Source organism: Panthera tigris, chromosome C1, assembly GCF_018350195.1.
Source record: "Panthera tigris isolate Pti1 chromosome C1, P.tigris_Pti1_mat1.1, whole genome shotgun sequence".
Lineage (NCBI taxonomy): Eukaryota > Metazoa > Chordata > Mammalia > Carnivora > Felidae > Panthera > Panthera tigris.
In genome coordinates, this window is record NC_056667.1 from 137,697,001 (window position 1) to 137,723,041 (window position 26,041).

Genomic DNA, 26,041 nt, shown 5'->3' on the forward strand with positions numbered 1-26,041 from the left:
CTGGAAGTCCTAGCCACAGTAATCAGACAAGGAAAACAAATAAAAGGAATCCAAATTGTTAAGGAAGAAGTAAAACTTTCACTTATTTGCAGATAACATGGTATTACATATAGAAAACCCTAAGACTCCACCAAACCATTAGAACTGATAACTGGAAAAAAAAAAAAAAAAAAAAAAGATAAATGGATTTAGGAAAGTCACAGAATACAAAACTAACATACAAAAATCTGTTGCATTTCTATACACTAATAATGAAATAGCAAAAAGAGAAATTATGAAAACAATCCTATTTACAATTATACCAGGATGAATAAATTACCTGGGAATAAACATAAGAAAGTGAAAGACCTATATTCTGAAAACCATAAAACACTGACTAAAGAAATTGAAAATATATGTTAATGGCCTGAAAGAATTAATACTGTTAAAGTGTACATACTACCTAAAGAATTCTATAGATTGAATACAAATTCCTATCAAAACATCAACAGGATTGCTCACAGAACTAGGACAAATAATACTAAAATTTGTATGGAATCACAAAATAACTCTGAATAGTCAAATCAATCTTGAGAAAGAACAAAGCTGGACATACAATAATCCCAGATTTCAAGGTATACTACAAAGCTGTAATAATCAAAATGGTATGATACTGGCACAAGTATAAACAGATCAACAAAACAAAACAAAGTCTAGAAATAAACCCATGCTTTTATAGTGAATTACTCTATGACAAAGTCAGCAGCACTATACAATGGGGAAAAGACAATCTCCTCAACAAATTGTGCTCAGAAAACTGGACAGCTACATGCAAAAGAATGAAATCAGACCACTTTCTTGCACCATATTAAAAAAATAAACTAAAAATGGATTAAAGATCTAAATGGGAGACATGAAATAATAAAATTCCTAGATGGAAACATAGGCAGTAATTTCTTTGATGTTGGCCACAGAAACATTTTTCTAGGTATGTCTCCTCTGGTAAAGGAAACAAAAGCAACATTAAAGTAGCAGGACTACACCAAAACAAAAAGCTTTTGCATAGCAACGAAAACCATCAACACAACTAAAAGACAATCTACTGAATGGGAGAAGATATTTGCAAAGGACATATATCTGATAAACGATTGATTTCCAAAATATATAAAGAAATGACACAACTCAAAACCAAAAGAACATAATCCAAACAAAAAGTAGGCAGAGGACTAGAACAGACATTTTTCCAAAGACATACACAATCACCAACAAACACATGAAAAGATGCTCAGTATCACCAATCACCAGGGAAATGCAGATTAAAACCACAATGAGATATCACTTTATACCTGTCAGAATGGCTAAAATCAAAAACACAAGAAACAATAAGTATTGGTGAAGAGGTGGAGAAAAAAGAACCTCGTACACTACTGGCATGAATGCAAACTTGTGCAGCCACTGTGTAAACAGTGTGGAGGTTCCTCAAGAATGAAAAATACAATTACCAAGTGAGCCAGTAATTGTACTAATAGGTAATGACCAAAAGACTACGAAAACACTAATTAAAAAAGATATATGAATCCCTATGCTTGCTGCAGTATTATTTATAATAGCCAAGATATGGAAGCAATTCAAATGTCCATCCATACATGAATGCATAAAGAAATTGTTATGTACATACATACTGAAATACACATAAACACACGCATATAAAGGGACATCACTCAGCCATAAAGAAAAAGTGAGAACTTGCTATTTGCAACAATATGGATGAACCCAGAAGGTATAATGCTAAGTGAAATAAGTCAATCAGAGAAAGACAAATACCATAAAACTTTGTGCATATGTGGAATTTAGGAAACAAGGGGAAAAAAGTCAAAAAATCAAACTCTTTAAGTACAGAGAACAAACTGGTGGTTGCCAGAGGGTAGGTGGGTTAGAGGATGGTTCAAATAGTCTTAACAGAGATTAAGACTGCACTTATCTTGATGAGCACTGAGAAAGGTACAGAATTGCTGAATCATATTACACACTTGAAACTAATAACTGTATGTTAATTACATTTGAATAAAAAAATTGAGGAAGAGAACAAAGTGAATTTCATCTTTAAAATAAAGTTCTTTCCCATTAAAACTAAATTTAAAAAGATTAAGTGAGGTACTATTTTGGCACACAAAGTAAAATGTTTGAGTTAAGGTAATAGTATTGGTAAGGCTGTGGTTAACTGAAGCAACACAAAATAATGGTACAAACACATCTTTACTAGAAGGCTCAATTTAATACAGACTTTGATCCTGCAATTCCACTTGCAGGAATTTACTCAAAAGAAATAATTACAGATATATACAGATACCTAGCTATAAGGATGTTTAATATAATTCTGATTATAAAAAGGAAAAATTAAATAGCTAGTGGTAGGAAGTTAATTAACTACATCACTATACACACACAATGAAAAACTTCAACTACAGTCTTCACTAATTTGATTTTAAAGTAAAAACAAACAAAACCAGAAATTTTTATTCAAAAAGGATCAAGGTTCTGTCCAGCATGTAAATGAGAGCTTGGAGGTTGACACTCTTCTCTTCATAGCAAGAAAAAACTTAAACAAACTGAAAAACAACAACTCTTCTTAGATCTGTAAGAATGAGGTCAGAGGGCACTGTGTCTTCCAATATTAGACACAGGCAGATATAGAGAATCATAGCTTACTGGAGCAGAAGCCCAGGTACAGAGACTGCACTGGAGGCAGTTCCAAAATATACGAAATTAGAATGTGACTGACAATTTGCTAGAGGTTCAATGTTAAAAAGCTTAAGAGTTAAAAACTCCAGGAGGGCCAGTCTTAGGGAAGACCCCACACTTATTCTGAGTTTTACCTCCAAGTACCCTTCCAGGTTCTCTAGACCCTTCTGATCTTCTAACAAGGATCAGAAAAAATTTCTTCCTGTTGCAACAGGGATACGGGAAAAGTAGACACACTGAAATATATCTAGAGCATTCTGTCCTCTTTAACAAGGCTTGCCTGCAAAGCAAATTATTTTACCAGAGTCCAGCTCTCTTAGGGAAGGGAAATACCCAACTCTAGCCCCTTCTTCCCTTCATGACTCCCCTAAAGGGGTAATGTGTGTGTTACTTGTTGAGGGTGGGGGAATCTGAGAAGTACCTGTATAGGTACTATGTTCAGGGGGATAGGTTCTCTTACACACAAAACTGAGACCTAATTACAGGAATATATGATGCTTCTCCTCCCTCAACATCTTCCCACCACATTAACAGGGCTCCTGTATTAAAGTAGGGGTTTACAAGTGAAAGAACTCTCAGACCTTGTTTATGAAATCTCTAGGGAATTCCAAAGAAAACAGTTGGAGACAAAAGCAAGAACACAAGAAGAAATTTTAGTTTCTGACACCTAAGGGTGCAGCAAACAATAAACACAACCTAATTTTAAGCTGAATAAACATAAAAATCTCACACTAAAGACTTACTTACCTCAGTTCTTTATACACAGTACATCATTTCTGGCTTTCAACAAAATGTTACAAGGCACACTAAAAGGAAAAAAGACATAGCCTGAAAAGACAAAACGAGGCTCAGATGTGACTAAGATTTTGGAATTAGCAGACTGGCAGTATAAAACAACTACAACTAACATGTTAAGGGCTCTAATGGAAAAAGCAGGTATCATGCAATTACAAACAAGCATTGTAAGCAGAGATGGAATTTCTAAGAATGAATCAAGAGGAAACAGCAAAAATCAAAACCCCTAAAACAGAAGTAAAGAATGCTTTGATATGCTTAACAGTATAGCATATACTATCCTTTATAAAGGATCGGAGTAAGGAATTAGGAATACTCTATTGCACGATACTTTTGCTAACCATTAAAAGGTATAGTGTTTTTTGAAAATGGGTTTGGATTGCTTATACATGTATACTGCAAACTCTAAAGTAACCACTGAGAACAAAAAGTATAATTTATAGCCTGAGAAAGAGCAAAAAACTCTGAAATAATGTAAAATGCATGGTTATAACCACAGAAGGCAGAAGAAAGAGTGAAGGACAAAAAAAAAGAAAGAACAAGAGCAACAAAGGGAAAACAGCAATAAATTTGGTAGATATTAATCCTGCTATGTCAGTGAGTACTTTAAACAGCGGTCAAAGTAAATACACCAAGTAAAAAAAAAGACTATCAGAGTGAGCAGAAAAACAAGACTCAACTATATGTTGTCTGCAAGAAACCTACTTTAAATCTAATGACATAGATTAAAGTACAAAGACAGATAAAGATATACACTAATCAAAAAGCTGAAGTAGCTATACTAATTTTGGATAGTGCAAATTTCAAAGCAGGCAGGCATATCAGAAAGAAAGAGTATTACATAATGATAAAGTAGTTAATTCTCCAATAAGACAATACTACTTAATGTGTGCATGTTCAACAGAAAGTCAAAATTCATGAAGCAAAAAATGATACAAATGCAAGAAAAAATTGATGAATCACTCTTATACTTGGAGACATCAATATCCCCCTATCAGTAATTGATAGAAAATCAGAGAAGACCTACCTGAACTGGACAGTACCATGAGTCAAATGGATCTGATAATTATAGAATACTGCATTCAACAAGAGCAGAAAACACATTCTTCTGAAGCTCACATGGCACATTCACCAATCACATTCTAAGCCATGAAATATTCAAATTTAAAACAACAGAAATCAGATAAAGCATGCTCTATCATGATGAAATTAAACTAGAAACAAAAAATAAAAAGATACCTGGAAAATCTCACCAAAAGGAGATTAAATAACACATTCCTAAATAAAAATAATACATGTGCCTAAGAAGAAAAAACAAGAAAAATAAAAATTGGGAATGAAATGAAAAAGAATATAGAACTTAACTAAATAAAGAGATGCAGCAAAAGAAATCCTTAGAGGACAATTTATAGCACTGAACACATATACTAGAACAGGAAAAAACCTAAAACTCAATAATCTAAGTCTGTACCTTAAGAAACTTAGAAAAAGCAAACCAAAACCATGCAAATGAAATAATACAAATTAGAGTAGAAATCAATCAGGAAAATCAACAAAATAACTGGCTCAGTTTAAATTTAAAATTATAAACATCTTGCCAGGCTAAGAACAAAATATTTTAAAAAGATAAGACACAAATGACTAATAGAAATGAAAGCAAGGCCATCAGCACTGATCCTTTAAACATTAAAATGGTAATAAGGCAAAATTATGAACAACATCTCTGTCCACAAATTTGATCCCTAGATGAAATGGACCATTTCTTTGAAAGGCAAAGTCTAACAAAATGTATGCAAGAAAAATAATCTGAATATGTTTATATGTATTAAAGAAATCGAGTCAATAAATAACCTTCCAAAACAGAAACCATCAGGCCCAGATAGGTTCACTGGTAAACTCCACCAAACATTTAAGGAACAAATGATAGTAATTCCCTACTAATGATAAGTCTCTTCCAGGAAATAAAGGTGAATGAATACATTCTAACTAATTGTATGAGGTAAGCATTACCTTAATAGGAAAACCAGACAATGACATTACAAGAAAGGAAAACTATATACCAATATCTCTCATGAATACAGATGCAAAAATTCTCAACAAAGTAGTAGTGAACTAAATCACACAATACATAAAAATAAGTGGGACTCATTCTAAGTATGCCAGACTCATTCACCATTCCTAAAACAAATGATTAATCCATAACAATAGAATAAAAAAAGAAAAATATGATTTTATCAAGAGATGCAGAAAAAGCATTTCACAAAATCCAATACCAATTCAAAAATACCAGGACTAGAAGGGAATTTCTTTAATGCTAAAAACATCTAAAAAAATATATCTACAGCTAACACCATTTTTAATAGTGAGAAATTACATGATTTCCCACTCAGATAAAGAAGGATCACCACTGGTATTCAAAATGATACTTGAACACTTAGCTAATGCAGTAAGACAAGAAAAGGAAATAAAATGTATACAGATAGGGAGGAAGAAATAAAACCATGTTTGTAGATGGTTAAGATCATGAATGGAGAAAATCCCAAAGAATACACACACACTATTGAAATTAATAAACTACTAAAGCAAAGTTGTAGGATACAAGGTTAATATACCAATGTCAACTACTTTCTACATGAGGAAAACTAAAAAAATCTGATTAAAAAAAAAATCAAAGTGGACCTAAATACATGAACAGATATTCCATTTACATGGATAAGAAGACTCAGTATTGTTATTATGTCAGTTCTTTCAATCTTGATCTATAGATTCAATGAAATCCCAATCAAAATTCTAAAGTTATTCTGTAGATATAAACTGATTTTAAAGTTTACGTGGAAAGGAAAAAGACACAGAAGAGCCAATATGATATTGCAAGAGAACAAAGTTGGAGGTCAGAAACTACCCTACTACAAGACTTACTATAAAGCTAAAGTAATATATACAATTGACCCTTGAGCAACAAGGGTTAAACTGCTTGGATCCACTTATATGCACACATTTTTTTTTTCTTTTAATAAATATAGTACAATACTGTAAGTGTATTTTCTCTTCCTTATGATTTTCTTAACATTTTCTTTTTTCTAGGTTATTTTAAGAATATAGCATATATTATATATAACATACAACACAGGTATTATCAATTGTTTATGTTATCAGTAGTTAAGACTTCCAGTCAACAGTAGGCTATTAGTAGTGAAGTTCTGGGAGGAACTAAAAGTTACACACTCATTTTAAACTGTACAGGCAGTTGCAACCCTAAAACTTGTGTTGTTCAAGGGTCAACTGCAGAGTGTAGTAATGGTGAAAAAAATAGAAAAATAAATAAATAAATAGAACAAAATAGAAACCCAGATATAGACTCACAAAAATATTTTTGACAAAGAAGAGAAGATAATTCAAAAGATAAAAGTCTAAAGGTACTGGAACTGGACATCCACAGGTAAAAAACTGAGTTGACAGAACACTTAAACCTCACAAAAATTAAATGTAACATACACCTATACATTAAACACAAAACCGTAGAACTTCTAAAAAGGAACACAGAAAAAAATCTGTGTGACTTTGTGTCTGGCAATGAATTTTTAGGTACAACACCAAAAGCACAATCTAGGAAAGAAAAAATTGATAAACTGAATTTTAAATTAAAAACTTTTGCTCTATAAAAGACACTGTTAAGAGAATGAAGACAAGCCACAGACTGAGAAAAAAATACTTGCAAAACACAGATTTGATAAAAGACTGGTATACAAAACATACAAGAACATTTAAACAATAAAATGGAAAAAAAAGCAACCCAGTTAAAAAATGGACAAAAGATCTGGACACCTTACCAAATAAAATATATAGGTGATAAGCATATGAAAAGATGCTCAGTATTATATGTCACTAGAAAATTGCATATTAAAACAATGATATTTCTGCTCTATACCTGATAGAATGTCTAAACCCAAAAAATGATGACATCAAATGCTGGTGAGGACATACAATAATAAGAACTCTGATTCACTGCAGACTAGAATGTAAAATGGTACATCTACTTTGGAAGACAGTTTGGCAGTTTCTTACAAAATGAAGCATACTCTTACCACACAATCTGGAAATCAGACCTGTTGGTATTTATCCAAATGAGTTAAAGACTTATGTCCATACAAAACCTGCACCAGATTGTTTGTAACAATTTTATTCATAATTACGAAAAAGTGGAAACAACAAAGATATCCTTTAATAGGTAAATGGATCAACAAACTGTGACACATCCATAAGATGAAATATTATTTGCTGCTAAGAAGAAATGGGCTATCAAGACATGAGAAGAAATGAAGGAAAGTTAGACACATATTGCTAGGGGCAAAGGACAATTTGAAAAAGGATACACACTGTATCATTCCAGCTCTATGGATGGAAAAGGCTAACCTATGGAGATACTCAGAAAGATCATGGTTGCCAAGAATTCAAGAGAAGGGAAAATGGGTGGAGCACAGAAGACTTTTAGGACAGCTAAATGATTTTCCTGTGATACTGTCACAGTGGATATATGTCATAATACATTTCTCAAAACCTGTAATGTACAACTCACAGAGTAAACCTTAATCTAAACTATGAACTTTTCTTAATACTAATGTATCAATACTGGTCCATCAATGGTAACAAACATACCACTCTAGACAAGAAGCTAATAATAAGGTAAACTGGGTTAATGCTAAGGGACCTAGGCCAGTAGGAATATATGGAAAATTGTTGTACTCTCAAGTTAATTTTTCTCTAAACCCTTAAACTGCTCTAAAAAAGTTTATTAATAAAAAAAATCCAAAAGAAAGGAAGAAATGATCAAAAGTCACAATTCTTACTCTTCCATGTGGACAACTATGGTGACCCCAAAAAACATGCAAAAATACACACTCAAAACTGCTTTACTCTATGATAATTTGTGAAAAACAGAGATGAAAACACAAACTTACAGAACATTTGTGAAAATGAAATGTAAGTACCAAAAACATAGTTTCAAGTTACTAATACAGATTATAAAATGAAGTAAAATTTCTGTAAAGTAAAATGTATAGACAAAATCTGTTTTAGCAAAATATGACCGTACAGAAAAGTTTGCAAAACAATAATGGTAATTCATAGGAAATATTAGCTACTTTAAAAATGCTTTAGGGGCGCCTGGATGGCTCACTTGGTTGAGCGCTGACTTCAGCTCAGGTCATTATCTCAGGGATCATGAGTTCCAGCCCTGTGTAGGCTCTGTGCTGACAACTCAGCCTGGAGCCTGCTTCTAATTCTCTGTCTCCCTCTCTCTCTCTGCTCCTCCCCTGCTTATGGGCAGGTGCTCTCTCTCTCTCAATCTCTCTCTCTCTCTCAAAAATAAAACATGAAAAACACATACTTACACACACACATGAGTAAAAATACTTTAAAACTAATTTACCTGGTGCGCCTGGGTGGCTCGGTCGATTGAGCACCTGACTTCATTCAGCTCAGGTCATGGTATTTCAGTTCCTGAGTTCAAGACCTGCATTGGCCTCCCTGCTGTCAGCAAAGAACCCGCTTCAGATCCTCTGTCTCCCTCTCTCCCTGCCCCTTCCCTGCCTCGCACACACACACTCTCTCTCTCAAAAATTAACAAACGCAAAAAGAATATTTATATACAAAAATAAGAAAAATTGTTATAGTTTGTTCTTGTCAACACTGATCATGGCACTATTTAGGAACATAACTCCCAGAGGCTGGCAGGTTATTTCTACAATATAAAGCAAATATACACAGTACTATCTTATAACAGTATGTAATATACTGGAAAGATATTAGTTACATATTATTTCTTTTAAAAGTACACAAGGGGCACTGGGGTGGCTCTTGATTTCAGCTCAGGTCATAATCTCATGGTTTGGGAGTTCAAGCTCCAGGTCAGGCTCTACACTGACAGTATGGAGACTACTTGGGGTTCTCTCTCCCATTCTCTCTGCCCCTCCCATGTCCTCTCTCTCTCAAAATAAACATTTTCTTAAAAATAAAAGTACACGGCAAAACTTTATGATCTGGCTGTTAATAAATCCATAGAAACAGATTAAAAGGACTAAAATTACATAAATCAACATCTTAGAATTGTTTCCAGGTGCAGGAATAACAGATTATCTTCATTTTTTCTCACCACTTTTACACTGAATATATTACCTTTTTTGAATTTTAAAAAATCATGTTGCACATTTAAATCAAGTAATATATAATTTGACTATATAAAGTTTTCAGTGCTCGAACAATAAACATTTTATTTTAGCTTCTAAACATGTTACACATGTAAAATTCGTTTCAACCTAAGTTTAAAACATGATACCCATCAGACATTGCATCAGGATGATGCTGTATATAACACATTGGACAGAAGTCTAATAGTTATTAGCTACAACACAGCTTTTAGAGAAAATACACTGCTTTTTACTCATTGTAAAGTAAGTTGACTAAAACATACACAAGCCTAGAAGTGATTACTTTAAGAAAACAATATAAGGTGACATTTCTGGGTCATCTATATTAAAAAATGTCTATTTTTACAATGGTGGCAAGATGCGAGAAAGTGAGAATGTGTAGGCACACCAAAAGAAAAGCTAACATACTTAGACCTTTAATCTTGTCAAATCTGATCTCAATCTTTTGGTCAAAACTTCATAGTAATCTGTCACATCATTCAAGGAAGAAGTAAAATATCTAAGATTTTATTGTGTTTTTAAGGGACATTGGGATAAGAAGGGACATTGGGAAAAGAATATACTATTAAGGGGAAGAAGAAATCAGGAAAAACTAGCAACCCCAAAAGATGCTTCTTTGAAGATAAGCACCTGGGAAAAATCTGGAGTGAAATGGGGTAATAAAACTGAAATAGAAGGATGAGGAACAATTGTCAGTTCCAGACTTCACCCATTTCCTAGTTTATAATCTTCAACTTGCAGCTTATTTTCTCATTTAAGCACTTCATAAAACACAGTCTCATCAGCCAATCCGGTTCAAATAGAATAAACACATAACAAGGTCACTTAATAATCAGTATTTTAATTTGCAATAGAATTCATTTACAAAGCCATCTCTCAAAAATCTACATTCCTAAAACAGTTAAAATTAAAATGGAAGCCTCTATCCCACTCCATCAGAAGACAAGAGATTCTACAGAGAGTAAGAAAAGGACTTTACATTGGGAGATACCAGACACAACAGAAGGTGAGGATATCATATAAAAAAAAATCAAATGTTGTGATTCTTGTGCTGTTTTCAGCTGGTTCTCAAATCCCTGGCAATCAGGCTTATGCCTTCTGTGAACAGGGTTTCTCATAATAGGCACTAATGACATTTCGAACTAATGCTTTGCTGTGAGTGGCTGTCTTATGCATTATAGGATGTTCAACAGCATCTGCAGCATCTATCCACCAGTTTTCAATTGCAACTCTTGATAACCAAATATGTCTCTGGACATTGCCAAATGTCTTCTGGGAGTCATATTGTCACAGCTGAGAACCACTGACAGGAAAAGGCAAAAGATTAGAGGCAAAAGATTAGAAAATTCTACTCATTGGGTTCTTATTAGCCCAAGAGAAAAGACTTTCAAATGAATAAAAAGTTGATGTCGGTGATCCCCCCACAAATATGCTCCAGACAAATCCTTCCAGCGAGAACCATTAATAACTAGCAAGCCTCAGCCAAATTCACACAGCCTGAAATAGCTTCCTGATGCCCTTTACATAAATTTGAACACACAACCAAGAATCACAAGACAGCTGAGGAAAACTTCTAAGATGAAAGCCTCTGAAACATCCTAACAGAAAGAAAAACTTAGAGAAAACCAAGTAAGTAGGGAGAAATAAACTTCAAAACATTAAATTAAATGCTTAACTCAATTAAACATTCAAAACTTCAATTAAATCCATAAAGAGAAAAAATATCAGGATGCCATTTTAAAAATGCAGAGATCAAAAAAGGTATTGGAAATTAAAAATATAACAACAAAAATTAAAGTCTCAAATGTTTAAAAAATCAAGCAAGTTTCCAAAAAACTGTAAAGCAAGACTGGAAGATGATTTTAAAAATGGGAGAAAAGAAACAGCTCTAAGAGTGTAATATCTAATTGCAGCTTCAGAACCAAAAATAGAGGTAAGGATATTACAGGACAAGTATCAGAAACTTTCTCAGAGGTAAGGAAAACAAGTTGCCAGACAGAAAGAACCCATGAAATGCACAGCAAAGTCACCTCACAACAAACACTGTGACATTTCAGAACACTGGGAACAACAAAGAACATTCTTTAAGCTTCAAACAAAAATAGGGTGCAGAAGCTTCCATAAAGAAGAAAAGAGTGAAATGCAAAGTGTTGAAAATAAGAATGGCTTCAGATTTTATATCAGACACTAAGAATTCCTTTGCAATTCTGAAGAAAAACATTTCCAACTTAAAAATCCTACATCCAAACTAAGTTAGGGTAATCTAAAAATATTTACATACAGAACATAACGCCTCAGACCATTCGCCTCTCAGATAGCTACTGGAGATTGTGACCAAATAATATGAGGATAATCATTAACCTTAATGGATAACCATTAATCTTTTAATGATGATAACCTACGTTAAAGAAATTCTGAAGCATGTACTTAAGCAAAAGAAAACAGATCCTCAAAGAAAACTCAGAGATGCAAAAATTAACACAAAACGGAGAATTACATGGGATACAGGAAACAGAGGATCCATCACAGAATAGAGAGAGGTTGCATGAGGGGTAACCACATCAAGGAGCCAGCCTAAACTGGAGATAAGAATGTTCTAGGAGAAATTTCTCAGCGATAGTTAAACTGATTAAAAAATAAATAAATAAATAAATTGATACTTCTGAACCTATGCAGATGTGCTGACAATAAGCAAGCAGATTGTTCGGGGCTGAATTAATGATAAATATTGAGAAACTACACAGACATAGGATGGTTATTTACCAAAAACTAAGATATCAGTGAAATGATGGGGGGCGCAGGGCTTGGGTATTTGTGGGAAAAAACCAAATTTACATCGCTCACTGTGGAAGTCAACGGATAATGCCTAACATGGAAAAATCAAGTGGCAGCATATAAGACGTTATTTGTAAATACAGAGTTAAATATCAAAAGAATTAGCCAAAAAAAAAGCTTTAAAAGTTTTTGCCCCTAGTGAGGGGGAAGTAAAGGCTTTAACAGCCACTTTTTCCAACATCACATCCTCCCTGGGGCCTAGCAAGGTGTGCAGATAAAGGCCCAACCATTTCAACCCACCATGGTGCAATTCTGGTGGGCCACATTCTGGAGAATTGAACCTGTGATAAATAAATTAAGCTTTTTTTTTTTTTTAATAAGCCATGTACAAATAGTTAATATTTCAAGTGCATGTTCGTTTACATTTGAAACTTAATACTTAAAAAAATATATTTGAAAATATTTTCTAAATTTTAATTACCTTGGCATCTTATGCTGTTGAGGCCAATTTGATTGAAAAATTTTAAACTAATGTATGACAAGTTAAAACACACAATTTTGGCTGGAAGTAGAAAGATCTTGAAATCAAATCTCAAAAATAGAAAAGAGGTTAAGGGTTCCATATATGGTAATGGCAGATCAGATCAATCCTATTAAAACCAACAAAAAACCTTCACAATAAAAACCAAAGAAACAAAGCAGTATGAAATTACATGCCAAAATACAGGAGGATAAATCAGAAAAATAAATACCATAGTCAGTCACTTTTTCCTGAAGACTTGTACTTATCCAGAAGAAAAGACTGAGCAACAAGAAGAAAGGCTGAACTACTGGTAGCTCTGTTGGGGTATGAAGAAAAAAATCGAAGCACAAGATCCACCAAACCCAGATGCAAATAAATCATCACTCAAATTAAAGTTGAGATCTTAAGGAACATCATTGGATTAGGAAGAACTGGAAGTAAAATGGAACTTGTAGAACTCATGACTTAAGTCCTACTTAAAGTTAAGTGTAAAACAGAAGTACTCTGAAGTCCTGAATATGAACTAAGTGACTTGGGACTGGTAGTGTGCCTGTTACCTTTCCAAGGAAAACATGGCTTCTTGAAAAAGATATCATTATCCTAGGACTCACATATTCTTATAATTTTTCAAATCCAACAACTGGCACACAGGCACACATGAAAAACCATGAAACCAAGAAAAATCATGAACCAGCAAAAACAGACCCATTACAAATTAAGAAATTGGAATTACTGGTCACAAACAACAATTATGAATACTGTGCCAATAAAAGCCACAGTAATTTTTAGTAAGTAGCTAGAAACAGTAAGAATAGATACAGGTGATTTACTTCTTAAAAAGACACTGATCCACAGATTCAAGAATTTCAATTAATTCAAAACAGGAAAAAAAAATTCTACACAAAATGCCATAAAGAAATAGAAGAAAACTTAAGACAAAGAAACATTCTTTAAAGATTTCTTTCAAATCAGCCAGTATTAGACTGACAGGTGACTTCTCAAAATCAATAATCAAAAAAAAAAAAAGAAAAAAAAAGCAAAAACAAAAACCCACAATGGAACATTATCTTCAAGATTCTGAAAAACCACCACAATCCTACAGTTTAAAAGACCCAAAACTTTCTTCAAGATTGAAGGTGAAAAAAGACACTTGGAAGGTAAGCAAAAAAATTAAGGTAATTGGCCATCAGTACACCTGAATTAAAAATATTCTAGGGGCTCTGGATGGTTCAGTGGGTTAAGCGTCAGACTTTGGCTCAGGTCATGATGTCGTGGTCTGTGAGTTCTAGCCCTGTGTCATGCTCTGTGCTGACAGCCCCAAGCCTGGAGCCTGCTTAGGATTCTGCGTCTCTGTAGCTCTTGCTGCCCCCACTCCCACCCCCCAGTTCACCCTCTGTCTCTGACTCTCAAAATATAAATTAAAAAAAAAAAAAAAAAAGATTCTAAACAGTGTACTAGAAGCAAAAGGAAAAAGATCCTCAAAGAGAATTCAGAGATGCAAAAACAGTTGAGAAAATTCATTTACATACCCAAGTTGTTCCAAACATACTTAAGCATTTTTCAACAACTGAATCAAGTATCAATTTTCAAATTTAAATTAACACTTCATAAAACTAAAAATTCAGTTCCTCAGTAACACTTTTAGCCAGATTTCAAGTGGTCCATAGCCAGCCACAAGCTGGCTACAGTATTGGGTAGCACAAGTATAGAACTTCTTCGAGTTAAAATTACAAATAAATTTAAAACAATAGGAATTAGCATATAAACCACTAAGGAATGAAATGAAGATAAAAATCATCCAGGAAGCGAGAAATGCTCCAATTATAGAGAAGATATTTGCGATACTAGTCAAATATTTAAGTAAAACACAGACTACCCAATAGAAACATTGTGACAATTCAAATAAGAAATCCAAACAGCCTACAAATATTTTACAAATTGCTCAAAGTCATTAATAACCAGGGAACTGTGAAAACATAAAGCCACACTCATCATGTTGGCATCAACAAAAAACATCAACTGTTGGTGAGACTGTAGAAAAAAAGCATCTACCATATACTGCTGGTGGGAGTTTAAGTTGATCTATTTTGGAAAAGTTTGGCATAATCTCCATTCTACAAAAATGCATGCTATGCGTGGAAAAATACATGCACAAGAACATTCACAGTAGCATTGCTCGTAACTGCTAAAAACTGGACACAATCCAAATGCTTATTAATATTAGATGAGTTACATTAATTGTGGTTTATTCAGAAAAAGACTACATCACACTATAGACATTACCATATAAAATGAAAAAACATGAACAATAGCTAAATGTACTAATTGGGTTAAATATTGGGGACACGTGAGGAAAATAACACATAATGTGTAACTCTTTTACATACAGGTAAAATACAGATAAAATTCATCTGAATCGGGTAGTAATGCCAACACTGGTGGTTAAAAAATACTTGAAATAAATGTAGAAAATAATTACCATAAAAATCCGGTTGCTGTTAACCTCTTGTAGTGGTGAGGCAGGAGGAATATTCAGGAATTGATGGGGGGAGGAGTAGGTCTCCAGTACTAGAAACGTTCTAGTTCTTGACTGTGGTAGTGATCACTCAGTGTTCACTTAATAATTACTCATTGTATTGTATACTTATGATCTGTGCATTTTTTTGCATATTTAGTATTTTAACATAAGAAATTAAAATTTGTTACCTAAAGCACTTATATTACTTTGCTGTGACTTTTTTTCTTTTATAAAATGATATATATTTGGTTACAATATAAACAACACTTTAAGGCACAGGACTCTAGTTTCGATTCCACTCGACAAGATTACTGCACACAAAGAAAGCAGTTAAGTACTAGGCAATGATGCATAAATAGGGTTAATTGCCAAAGCGTAAGTAAAATGTAGAAAACAAGTAACACAACTTTAATTGATAGTGTATCCTAAAGAATAATTATTACAGAATTAAATACCTGTATGAGGAACAAACATGAGGAATTTTAGATTACTGGCCTTAAAAGAAACTATACAGAATGATAATCTTTCAAAGTACTTTTACAAAAGAAATTAAAGATTGAAATGGTTCTAGTTAAGATTTATGAAATGATGTGAAAAATGGTGACTTTACTGAAAAAAAGCCTTACTGATGTAAATACACGAATCCTTTAATAGTCTGAATTATTATCTTATGAGGGAAACATTTCCAGCAAAAATAGGTAGCATTTGAGACACCAAAGGATCTAAATCCGAGACTAGTAACCAAAAAAACTTAAAGCAAAATATTCATTTAAAAATCTCTTATCTACACCATAGAAAAGGAAAAATTTGTGATGTCTCTTCTCTATCAACCGTAACATTCCTCCATATCGAGGACTACACAATCCCATATCGCTTTCTGAGAGCAAGCATAAGCGTTTTGTTGCAGCAACAACGCCAAGCTAGAGAGAGGAAATTCCATTCAAGACTTCCCAAGCTTGCTCCCTCCCCAAAAACCACTCCAGAATTCCAAGGAGGGTAGCGAAGTAAGGAATAATGGTCATAATACCTAATACAAGCAATGCATCTAATGCCAGAGTTGTCAAAATTCACACATGGCGCTTCTCTCTTCCCCTGCTCTGAAGCAGTCAACAGTCATCTGCATAGGCTCCAAAGATTCCATTTCTCTCTGACAGCAATATCATCACATTCCTTACAACCACCATCGGGTGTAGTCAATACCCAGCCAGAGACCTAGTTCCATGAGGAATCCCTACAAGCTTCAGAGATTCGTAGGCAGCCTCACAGGAAAGCCACGAGACAGAAGTGGCCTTCCAGATTTCTGGCCTGCCTGGCCTAGACAAGCCTGCCGCCTTCCCGCATTCTGAGTCTCCACAACCTTCCGTCCTCATTCTTTTCGATTCGCCTTTCAACACTGGCGACCTTAGGCCTTCGTTTCGAGGCCAGCCTAGCCCATATTACCTCTCACAGAAAAGTCGCCCTTACCAGGGCAGAGCAGCAATCTAGCCACCACAGGAACCGCTTCACAAGCGCCCCTGACCGCGTAGTCAGCTCAGCTTCACCTGCCGCTGCCAACGGTACACCAATACTCCCGGCATTCCCCGCGCACGCAGCGCGTCTCCCACCCCGCCCCACTCCCGCCCAAACACGTGACCTACATTAGTCTCCGTCCACGCCCACTTCCGTTCCTCCACTTTCCCTTAGGAGGTAGGAGGGGTCAGGGGGTTGTTAAAGAGTAGCGACTTCCTCCTACTCCCCGCCCCCGCCCCTCTACCCCCTGCTACAATGTCTTCCGGGTCGCAAGTGCCTCGGAGCCTTCTGGGAAACCAGATCATTTCCTCCCCTCCCCCTCCTCTTGCCTTCAACCAACCAGCCTCCCGTCAGAGAGAGACATGCGCAGTGAGTGCCTCCCGTCTCTTCTACCCGAACCCCCCCTCCCCCCCCCAGCAGAGAGACCCCAGCAGCAGCAGCAGCTGATGATGAAGAGAGAGGCAGTGGCAGAGGGGGGGCACCTTTTATTTCTATTTTTAAAGGGACAGGACACTAATTTTACCCCACTTCAACCTTGAATTGAGGGGGGTGGGGGGAAGGCGGCTGAGTTCCTTCCCCCACCCTCCAGCCCTGAGACCTGAGAGGGGGATTGAGCCTGAGAGAGAAGAAGAAGGAGTTTCTTCTTCTTCGAAAACCCCCATCCACGACTCCTACCCCCTCACCCCTCCACTAGCCTCCCTCCCGAGCCCCCTCCACCCTCCTCCTCTTTGGCCGTGAGAGGAGGAGAGAAAGAGACCAAAAGCCTCTTAGCAACACAGACCCTTCTCTGCTGCTGCTGCTGCTGCTGCTACTGCTGCTGCTGCTTGGCCCTGGCTGGAGACATCTCACTACACCCAGGAGCAGCCACTTCCCCAGCTCTCCTCCTCCTTCGCCTCCTCCTCCTCCACTCCCCCCCCTTTATTACCCTTTGTGTCATCCTCCACAGCTCCAGGGAAGGCACTCAAAAGTGGGGGGCAGGAAAGGTAAGTGTGTCTGTGGGGGCTTCATTGCCTTCCTCTGGCTCTGACTTTAACTCCGGGGCAACAGTAGCACCAAACCACATACGCAGTGGAGCTCCGGGGTGAGGAGGGGGTGGTGCTGGGGGGGGGGGGAGTGAAGGAGGGGTTGGAGTGGGGAGGGGTGTGTGAGGTGGGTGCCCATCCTGTCAGAGGAGGAAGGGCACTTTTATTTTTATTTGCTGTTGTCAAAAGTGGTTTCTCTTCTCCAGCTAACATCTGATTGTGTCTTGCTCCAATGGGGGAAAATACAAAAACAACCCCCTCCTTCCTCCAATGAGGCGCCAGGGAAAGAGACAGAAAGAGGCACACTTTCTAGATGTCACTTGAAAAAATTCATTTGGAGAGCTTTTTTCCTTTTTTCCCAGGAAAAGCTCCACTGCATTTGTTTCTGAGTGGGAAAATGTCGGGATCTGGATTGTATTGGAACTGCTTATCCATTTGTAGACCTGAGTGTTTTCCCCTTTTTGGTTCTGTATGTGATTTGGAAATTGACTTCAGTGTTGGAACAGACTTGATTGGTTTTTGCTTTCTGGGTTTAATTTTTCTTTCTTTCTTTCTTTTTTCTTTTTCTTTTTCTTTTTTTTTTTTTTTTTTTTTTTGTTGTGTCTGACTTGCATGGGAGATTTCAAATTTTTAGTTGATAGAGGCCTTTGGTTAGGTTTTGACTTGTATTACAGCCTTTTTTGTTAAATGTTTGTTTCATATATTAGCATATAAAGTTCAAAGCTTAAAATGCTTAAAGTTTCAATACCACTAGTATTGTCTCTCCTTAGATAGGTTCTTGATATTTTCCACAAGATGAGAATATTAGCTATTTTGTAATTAATCTGGATATTTTTCTTATCTTTGTAACTTGTCTGAACAAGTAATCCCCATTGAAAACTTTATGTTGTTCTGGCTTCATGGAAGGCCAAACCTCTCCATCAATAGTTTGCTGGATTGGTACCACTTTCAATTTTAACTGAATTATTTATTTACTGTTGTAAATTGAGATGAGTTTTTCATCTCTTGGGGTACTGAACCAAATTGCTCACTATATGTGAAAGGAGACAAATTTCAAAAATATATTTTCATGAGTCAAATCATGAAGTTGTAGTTAGTATATTCACTGTAGTTTAGACATAAATTGAAAGATAAATTCAGGTTTAGGTTTATAGAATAACAGTCTTCATAAAAATCACTGTGGCTTTCGATTTCAGTGCTGTATTTTATTTCACAAATGCTAGAAAGTATGTTTCCAATATAGGCCTTTTACTAGAGCTTACATTGGAAAGTGTTATTTTGTTTCATACATACATTTCTTTATCCTTTCCTTGAAGATGGATGCACACATTCATATATTCTCTCTCTCTCTCTCACACACACACATACTCTCTCTCTCTCTCTCTCTCTCTCTCTCTCTCTCTCTGACACACACACACACACACACACACACACACACATACACACACCCTTTTTTGTAACTGCATTGGTATCTCTGATCCCGTAATTTATGTCAGCAAAAAATATTCTTCTGTAAAACAGCAATTTTATGATCAGACTGATAATATGAAAACAGCAATTTGATCAAATAGAAAGGACTGAAGAAAAATAAATCTAGATGGATATTTGACATAAATATTATAAAACAGGATAATACTTTTAATTTTTATTTTTTTATGGCAAAGCCAAAATTTAATGCGCTTATATTTTAGTGGCAGAAAAGCAATGCAAATGTAGAAACTTGTTCTGTAAATTTTCATTAATGTGTACAAGAGTAGACATTTAGACACAGGAAAAAAGCTCTGTAGCAATAAACAATATGGCCTTATTTCCTTCCTTTCTGTTATAAATTTGAACAATTTCTTACCTTTCTCTAAGGTGTAATTGGTGCATTTCAGCAGAAATCTGTGTCAAGTTCAAGTTTTTCTCCCAACATCAATACTAATATTCCAGGTCCACCTAGGATTTCTTGTCCTCACTCTAATACCTCAGCAACCTTAACATAAGAGGGAGAAAGTAGAACTTAGTGAAGAAATCAATTTTAAATAAGGCGAATTGTGCAGATAATTGGATGGTGGTTGCCCCGTCGGCAGCTGAGTGAAAATTTACAGTCTTGAGTATAATACCTTTACTTAATTTATGTCTGCTTTTCTTTTGAAAACATTCCTTTATCTCACCACTCCCTGGCTAACCCTGTATAATTTGAGATTTCCAGACTTCCTCTGAGTTGGATAATGATTTATGTTTAAAAAACCTTTTTTATTCTAGCTTATTTTTAAATATTAAGACATATTTTAAGATTGTAATTTTCATCTAAGTGACATCTTGGAGGTCACTTTATCCAACTCTTCATTTTCCATTTTGCTGAAGTTCAGAGAGTTTGTGGAACTTACCTAGGTTCCAAGGCCTGTAAGTGGGCAGAGCATGGACCAGAGAACTTAGGTCTCTTAACATTTCCTGTGCTACACGACCTCATTTTCTTTGTTGGAAATGAAACTGTCATTCACAATTTTGTCTATAGCACTTAAGGATTTTATGTGGAGGCGTATTATCCTAAGAATATTTAGGTAAATAGCTTTAAGTCAAAACTTTGCTTGTTTGTAATTCAATAATTTGTTGATTTAAAAGGTACTGATTTCTCTCATTGTGGATAGTTACTATTTTGAGAATTATTTGTTTCCCTTGATGCTTATGTTTTCTCTGCACTTCTAATTAATCAGTAAATATGCTTTTTACGCTTGGATTAGAGACATATATATAATAATGACCCATATTGTATTATAAACATTTACCTGCTAGTCTTGCTCTGTGAACCACTTAAGACTAAAGATTTGTATCTTAAGATTTACATCCCTCACGGTACAGTGTCCGGTGCACAGTAGGCCCTACTGATTAATTGACGTAATTGGTATTAGAGTTAGGCATATTTGAATTTCTTTACTCCCATATGTGGGGTTCCTTTCCTTTCTTCCTTTTTCCTTTCCTCTCCTCCCTGCTACAATTTCTCCACTACTATGAATTTTTTTTCTTTATTTTTACTGTAGCTCTCACTTTTTCTATTAGCCAAATTAAATCCTGTTAATAATATAGTACTCATAGAAAGTAAAAACATATTCCCTCTAATCCTGTACAGGATACAATTTGACAAAAGTAATTTATTTTTAGTGAGAGATTAAAAAAAATTCCTATTAAAAATATCCTAGCAAATATTCAAGATACACTTAAATTTCATTTCATTGAGAGACTAGTGCGATAGGTTACTAGAATGATTAGGCCACTTTTACCAGCTCTATAAAGCAACTGTTACTTAGGTGACATGTTTCCCTGACTTTGTTTTTTTGGTCCTTACCCAGACACTTATCAACTTTCCAGTTTTCTATGGATATGAAGATTTACTCCTAGTCATCAGTGGGACCCCATGAAGTCAGCCAGAAAGCCTATGTCCAACTTATGTACCTTTGCAAACTTGTCTGGATTTTGAATGTATGTGCAAAACAGATTGTACTTAGGTATTCATTAAACATCTTTTGAGCATCTACTGTCTGTCAGGCACTGTGCTAGGCATCTGAGAAACAAGGATGGTCCCTACAGTTTAATGTGAAGAGGTATTTTAATTGTATTCCACAAGTATATTGGTCATAACTTTATTTTGATGTTTCTAAATAAATTTTATATTAACTAAATAAATGGATACTGTTAGGTGGAAAAATGCATGTTTAAGAAGGATTTTGCTGTATTTTATTAAAATAGAAATATATAATGAAAAATTTTCCACTTAATACTGTATTCTGGGGCTTTCTATTCTGTATATAATTCACTAATTTTAGACCATAAAAATAGTCTATGTGACCATCATTACTAGTATTTTATTGATACATACTTTTATTTGAAGATTATCAACATTGTTTATTGAAGTATCTCTTATAAAATTATTCCAAAACAAAAACCAAAACCCAAACTCTCCAAACTTAAACTTTTTTTTTCTCAAAAGTAACTTCTCTTCTTACATTTCATATACCAGGTTATCTTTCATGGTTCATTGGAATACATGGTACATCATTTTCATTTTGATCATTTAGTTATTTTCTATAGTTTAAGCTAACAGTATAATTTATTTATCATGGAATAATTATGGTATATACTGTTCAGGAGTTTTGGAATTTTCATTGTGTGCTAGATAAATTCCTCCAAGATCCTCATTAGAAACTTTCCAGTTCTATCTCTAAATTGGTTAGTTGCAATTATTAATCCTTACTATGTTCTGTAACTTCAGTAAAATGGGTTATTAATTTCTTAGTTAATGGATGTTTCAAAACCAAAGAATACTATCTTGGTTCCTATCATGGCTTTCGTATGTAATTTAAAGATTAGAGAGAGATTTCCTGGATTTTCTTTGTCCTTCTTAAACTGTACCTCTTAGAGTAATATTGATTCACAATTTGGAAGGAGGAGGGGCTTGGGCTCCCTTGCTGGTACAGTATTTTTGTGCAGGTAAATAGATTCCTGAAGGTCAATCTGATCTCTTTCAAAGTCATTCTTAACTTTTATTTTAGTACTAATCATAATTACCATTTATTATAAGTATCTAATACTGTGACAAATATAACAAAACACTCATCCTGTGAATTTTGAACATTGTTCCCGTGTTATAAATGGGGAAATCTATTACTGACAAAACAGCATTTTACATATAGCAGCAAAATATTCAATCACAGTAAATTCATAACTTTTTAATTTAAAATACAGACACAGTAACTTTTATCAGTCAGTAATTTCTCTGGTAAACATCAGTAAAATCATTGCCCCAGTAGCTTATTGATGGAGTGATGGAAAATTTCTAAAAGTTTACAAGGACAGAAAAACAATTAAAAAAAATCCAATTCTTTATAAGGAGCATAGATACAGATCAGTGTGCAACTTGAAGTAAAATACACTTGACCCTTGAACAACACAGGTTTGAACTGTTCGTCCACTTATATGCAAATTTTTTATAGCACTGTAAGTATTTTTTTTCTTCCTTAATGATTTTCTTAACTTTTTTCCTCTAGCTTTATTATAAGAATACAATATATAATACATGTAACATACAAAATGTGTGTTAATTGACTGTTTATGTTATTGGTAAGGCTTCTGGTCAACAGTAGGCTTTTGGTAGTTAACTTTTAGGGGAGATAGAAATTATACTGGATTTTCAACTGCGCAGAGGTCAGCACTCTCATTGTTCAAGGGTCAGCTGTAAACGTAAAGTCAATCTTCTCTTTGTATGGCAAAAATTACATTTAGGCTTTCTACATATTGAACTTCCTTTCTCTTGCATGAGTTACATTTAGCATTTTGTTACATGAAGTTTGAAAGTTCCAACAATTTGTGACCCAGTGAATATTTACTATAAACATTTTAATGTAAATGTGGATAATGGAAAACCTCGAAATAGAGGAGACTTTATATTGTCTAATGCTTGAGTGTTTATATACACATATCTTCTGGATCCTGTATCTTAAAAGATTTTCATAATTACCACATTACACATATAGAATTAAGTTTAATGTATTCTTTTTAGTACTATTTAAAGTCAGAAATATTTTTAGTATAAGAATGGACAACTTGTTGGTTTCTCCAGATTCCTAAATTATTATTCTTTAAAGCAGCTACTGAATTAAAATACTTTTTGATCTAGCTAACTAGAGTTGATTTTTACATTCTTTGCTTCTAGGAGAAAAGAGTAATTTGTAAAAATTACTAATCAAGTAATTTTCATATTTATCCTAAGTAGATATACACATTCATCCTATATGCATAAGTTGCTGATATCATTCTATAAGCAATTATGCCAATGCATTATGTCCTGTAGAATTGCAAAATATTTTAAATGCTGAGGAACTATTCTCTGTTATCTATTATACTTCAGAGAGGAAATTTTATACCAAATTAGTTTTATTGTTTTTAAGAACAATCTAAGTAATTGGTCAGATAGAATAAGTCATTGGTCTCCAGTAATTTCCTTAGATAACCCAAAGGTAATTCTTAAGAGGTAATACCTAAATATAGGTACCCAAAGGTACCTATATTACCCAAAGGTAATACCTAAATATAAAGATTAAAAGTAAAGATTCTTACTTGTCATTGTTTCTGTTTGAGGTACTTCTATATCATGTAAAGTTTCAGAAGTTGGAATGACTCAGAATTTTTCAGAAAGACAAGGTGAGAACCAGGCTTAACATCTATTAAAGACATATCTTCTAATGTAGTTGGACATAATGGAAAATAAAATCACTAATGACATCATACTGGTGTAAAGCATACACTTCATTCAAAGTTGTAGGTGACTAATTCTAACTTGAGTCCTATTTCAGTTGACCTATATAACCTTTTCTTAGAGAACTTGTAATTAAATTTTGTGTCATTGAATAATTTATTAGAACATATTATGTTAAAGGACTAAAATGAGTTACATAAATCAGTCACCAGCCTTGCAGTGGTGAAAAATTTTTGCACATCCATGCTTCACTGAGTTCTTTACCAACCAACCAACATTCAGGCAATGAGAGGAAAAATTTCTGTATGGGGCTAGTGTTAAAATTTACATTCTTGTGCTGCCCTTTTTTTTTGTTGTTGTTTTTAATTTAATGTCTAACTCATGGAAGTTTGTTTCTTCAGGTTGACTGAATGCAAAATTAGATTTATCCTTGCATCCAAAGCCATCTTTTTCTATATACGTTGAGTTCAGACATGTTCTACTGATCTGTTGACCATTAATTAACTTAGTTTATACAATCTTAATGTTACTACTATCTAAAAATAATAATCTTGGTTGTATATATACAGTCACTAATGTTGGAGGAGGGAAGTATTCCACATCCAACAAAAGAAACGTATTGATATTTAAATAGCTTTCCATACTTGGGATTACTGATCTAAAAAACAGCAGCTATGTAAGTTAAAAAGGATTTTTATTTATTTGGAAAGTCAAATGTAAAGTGTATCATTAATGAATGAATATTAAGCAACATCAGAATATTTAGAAAGTCAAATACATGTTGCAGTAATGACAGAACTATAGAGGCTATTTTTTAGCATTATTCCAAAATCATTTTCCTTCTTCTACATTTGTCACACGAGTTTTTGCTGAAGGATTTCTTGGCCATTTTAGAGACTGTAATCTAGTTAAAAGGTTTGTTTATACTTCCCATCTCTGTTCTGCTGATGGTATTAGAATGCAGGCCAGAGCCAGACATCTAACTGTTTATAACATTCAAACTTCAATTAAAGCTGCAGTGTTCAGTTCACTATATATCAGAAAGCTTATACCAGCTACAAATATCACCACTAATGATGGCAATGATTTTGTGTAGCCATAGGCCTTCCTAAATTATGCCATTCCTTGTGAATACTTTTTTCATTTTAGATGGTATTAACATTAATTCTTTCATAGAAATCTAAAGATGAAGTTTATTTTCTACCAGTAGTAAAACATTTTCTTTAGCAGTTTCTTTTGATAATGAAACCAAACAGCTTATATTATTGTATATCTTATTTAAATGGCCAGTTTAGTTTTTAGTTGTTTTTTTTTAATTAATAAATTTGATAGTAGATGTTTGTTAGCTAATTGATTCAACTCAGGTTTCCAGTTTGAAGAAAGTAGCGATATGTTGCGTAATAGAAAACAAAAGTAACAGTCATATTACTACAGTGTTTTGTGTATGTGAGGAGACTAGACCCACATAGTACAGATTTTAATTTAATCTTATGTTGTTTTTCTGGTCTGCTGCTCTGCTGTTTGTGGTTTCTATGTTCTAAGTATGTTGGTAAACTATTTAAATTTTTTTCTTTTGAAAACTTTTAAGAATTCTTTAAAAACATTTCTTCAGCAGCTTCACTGTTTTTGCTCATTCTACCTCATTGATTTAGAAAATGAATTATGTGTGTATGTGTTTAATTTTGTAATGACTAGGCAAATTTGCTATGTTATATTGCTTTCTCTTTTTATAAGAAT

General features: G+C 34.3%; 1 protein-coding gene and 1 long non-coding RNA gene across 11 annotated transcripts in view; one reads left to right on the plus strand and one right to left on the minus strand.

Annotated features, from left to right (window-relative positions):
• ORC4 (origin recognition complex subunit 4) overlaps positions 1–17,114 on the minus strand; it is an 81,597-nt gene extending 64,483 nt beyond the window's left edge. For 4 of the 10 annotated variants that reach the window (XM_042994417.1, XM_042994411.1, XM_042994419.1 and 1 more), the window contains exon 1: positions 3,469–3,549. The gene's annotated coding sequence lies outside the window, so the exon portion shown is untranslated. Of the gene's footprint in view, positions 1–3,468; positions 3,550–16,978 lie in introns of those variants that run through there. The other 6 variants (XM_007078548.3, XM_042994414.1, XM_042994413.1 and 3 more) reach the window with 4 other exon arrangements.
• A 188-nt stretch (positions 17,115–17,302) lies between these two features.
• Positions 17,303–21,768, plus strand: LOC122240917. The gene is made up of 2 exons (XR_006220708.1): positions 17,303–18,030; positions 21,402–21,768. It is a non-coding gene; the product is annotated as an uncharacterized LOC122240917 (long non-coding RNA).
• The last annotated feature ends 4,273 nt before the right edge of the window (positions 21,769–26,041 follow it).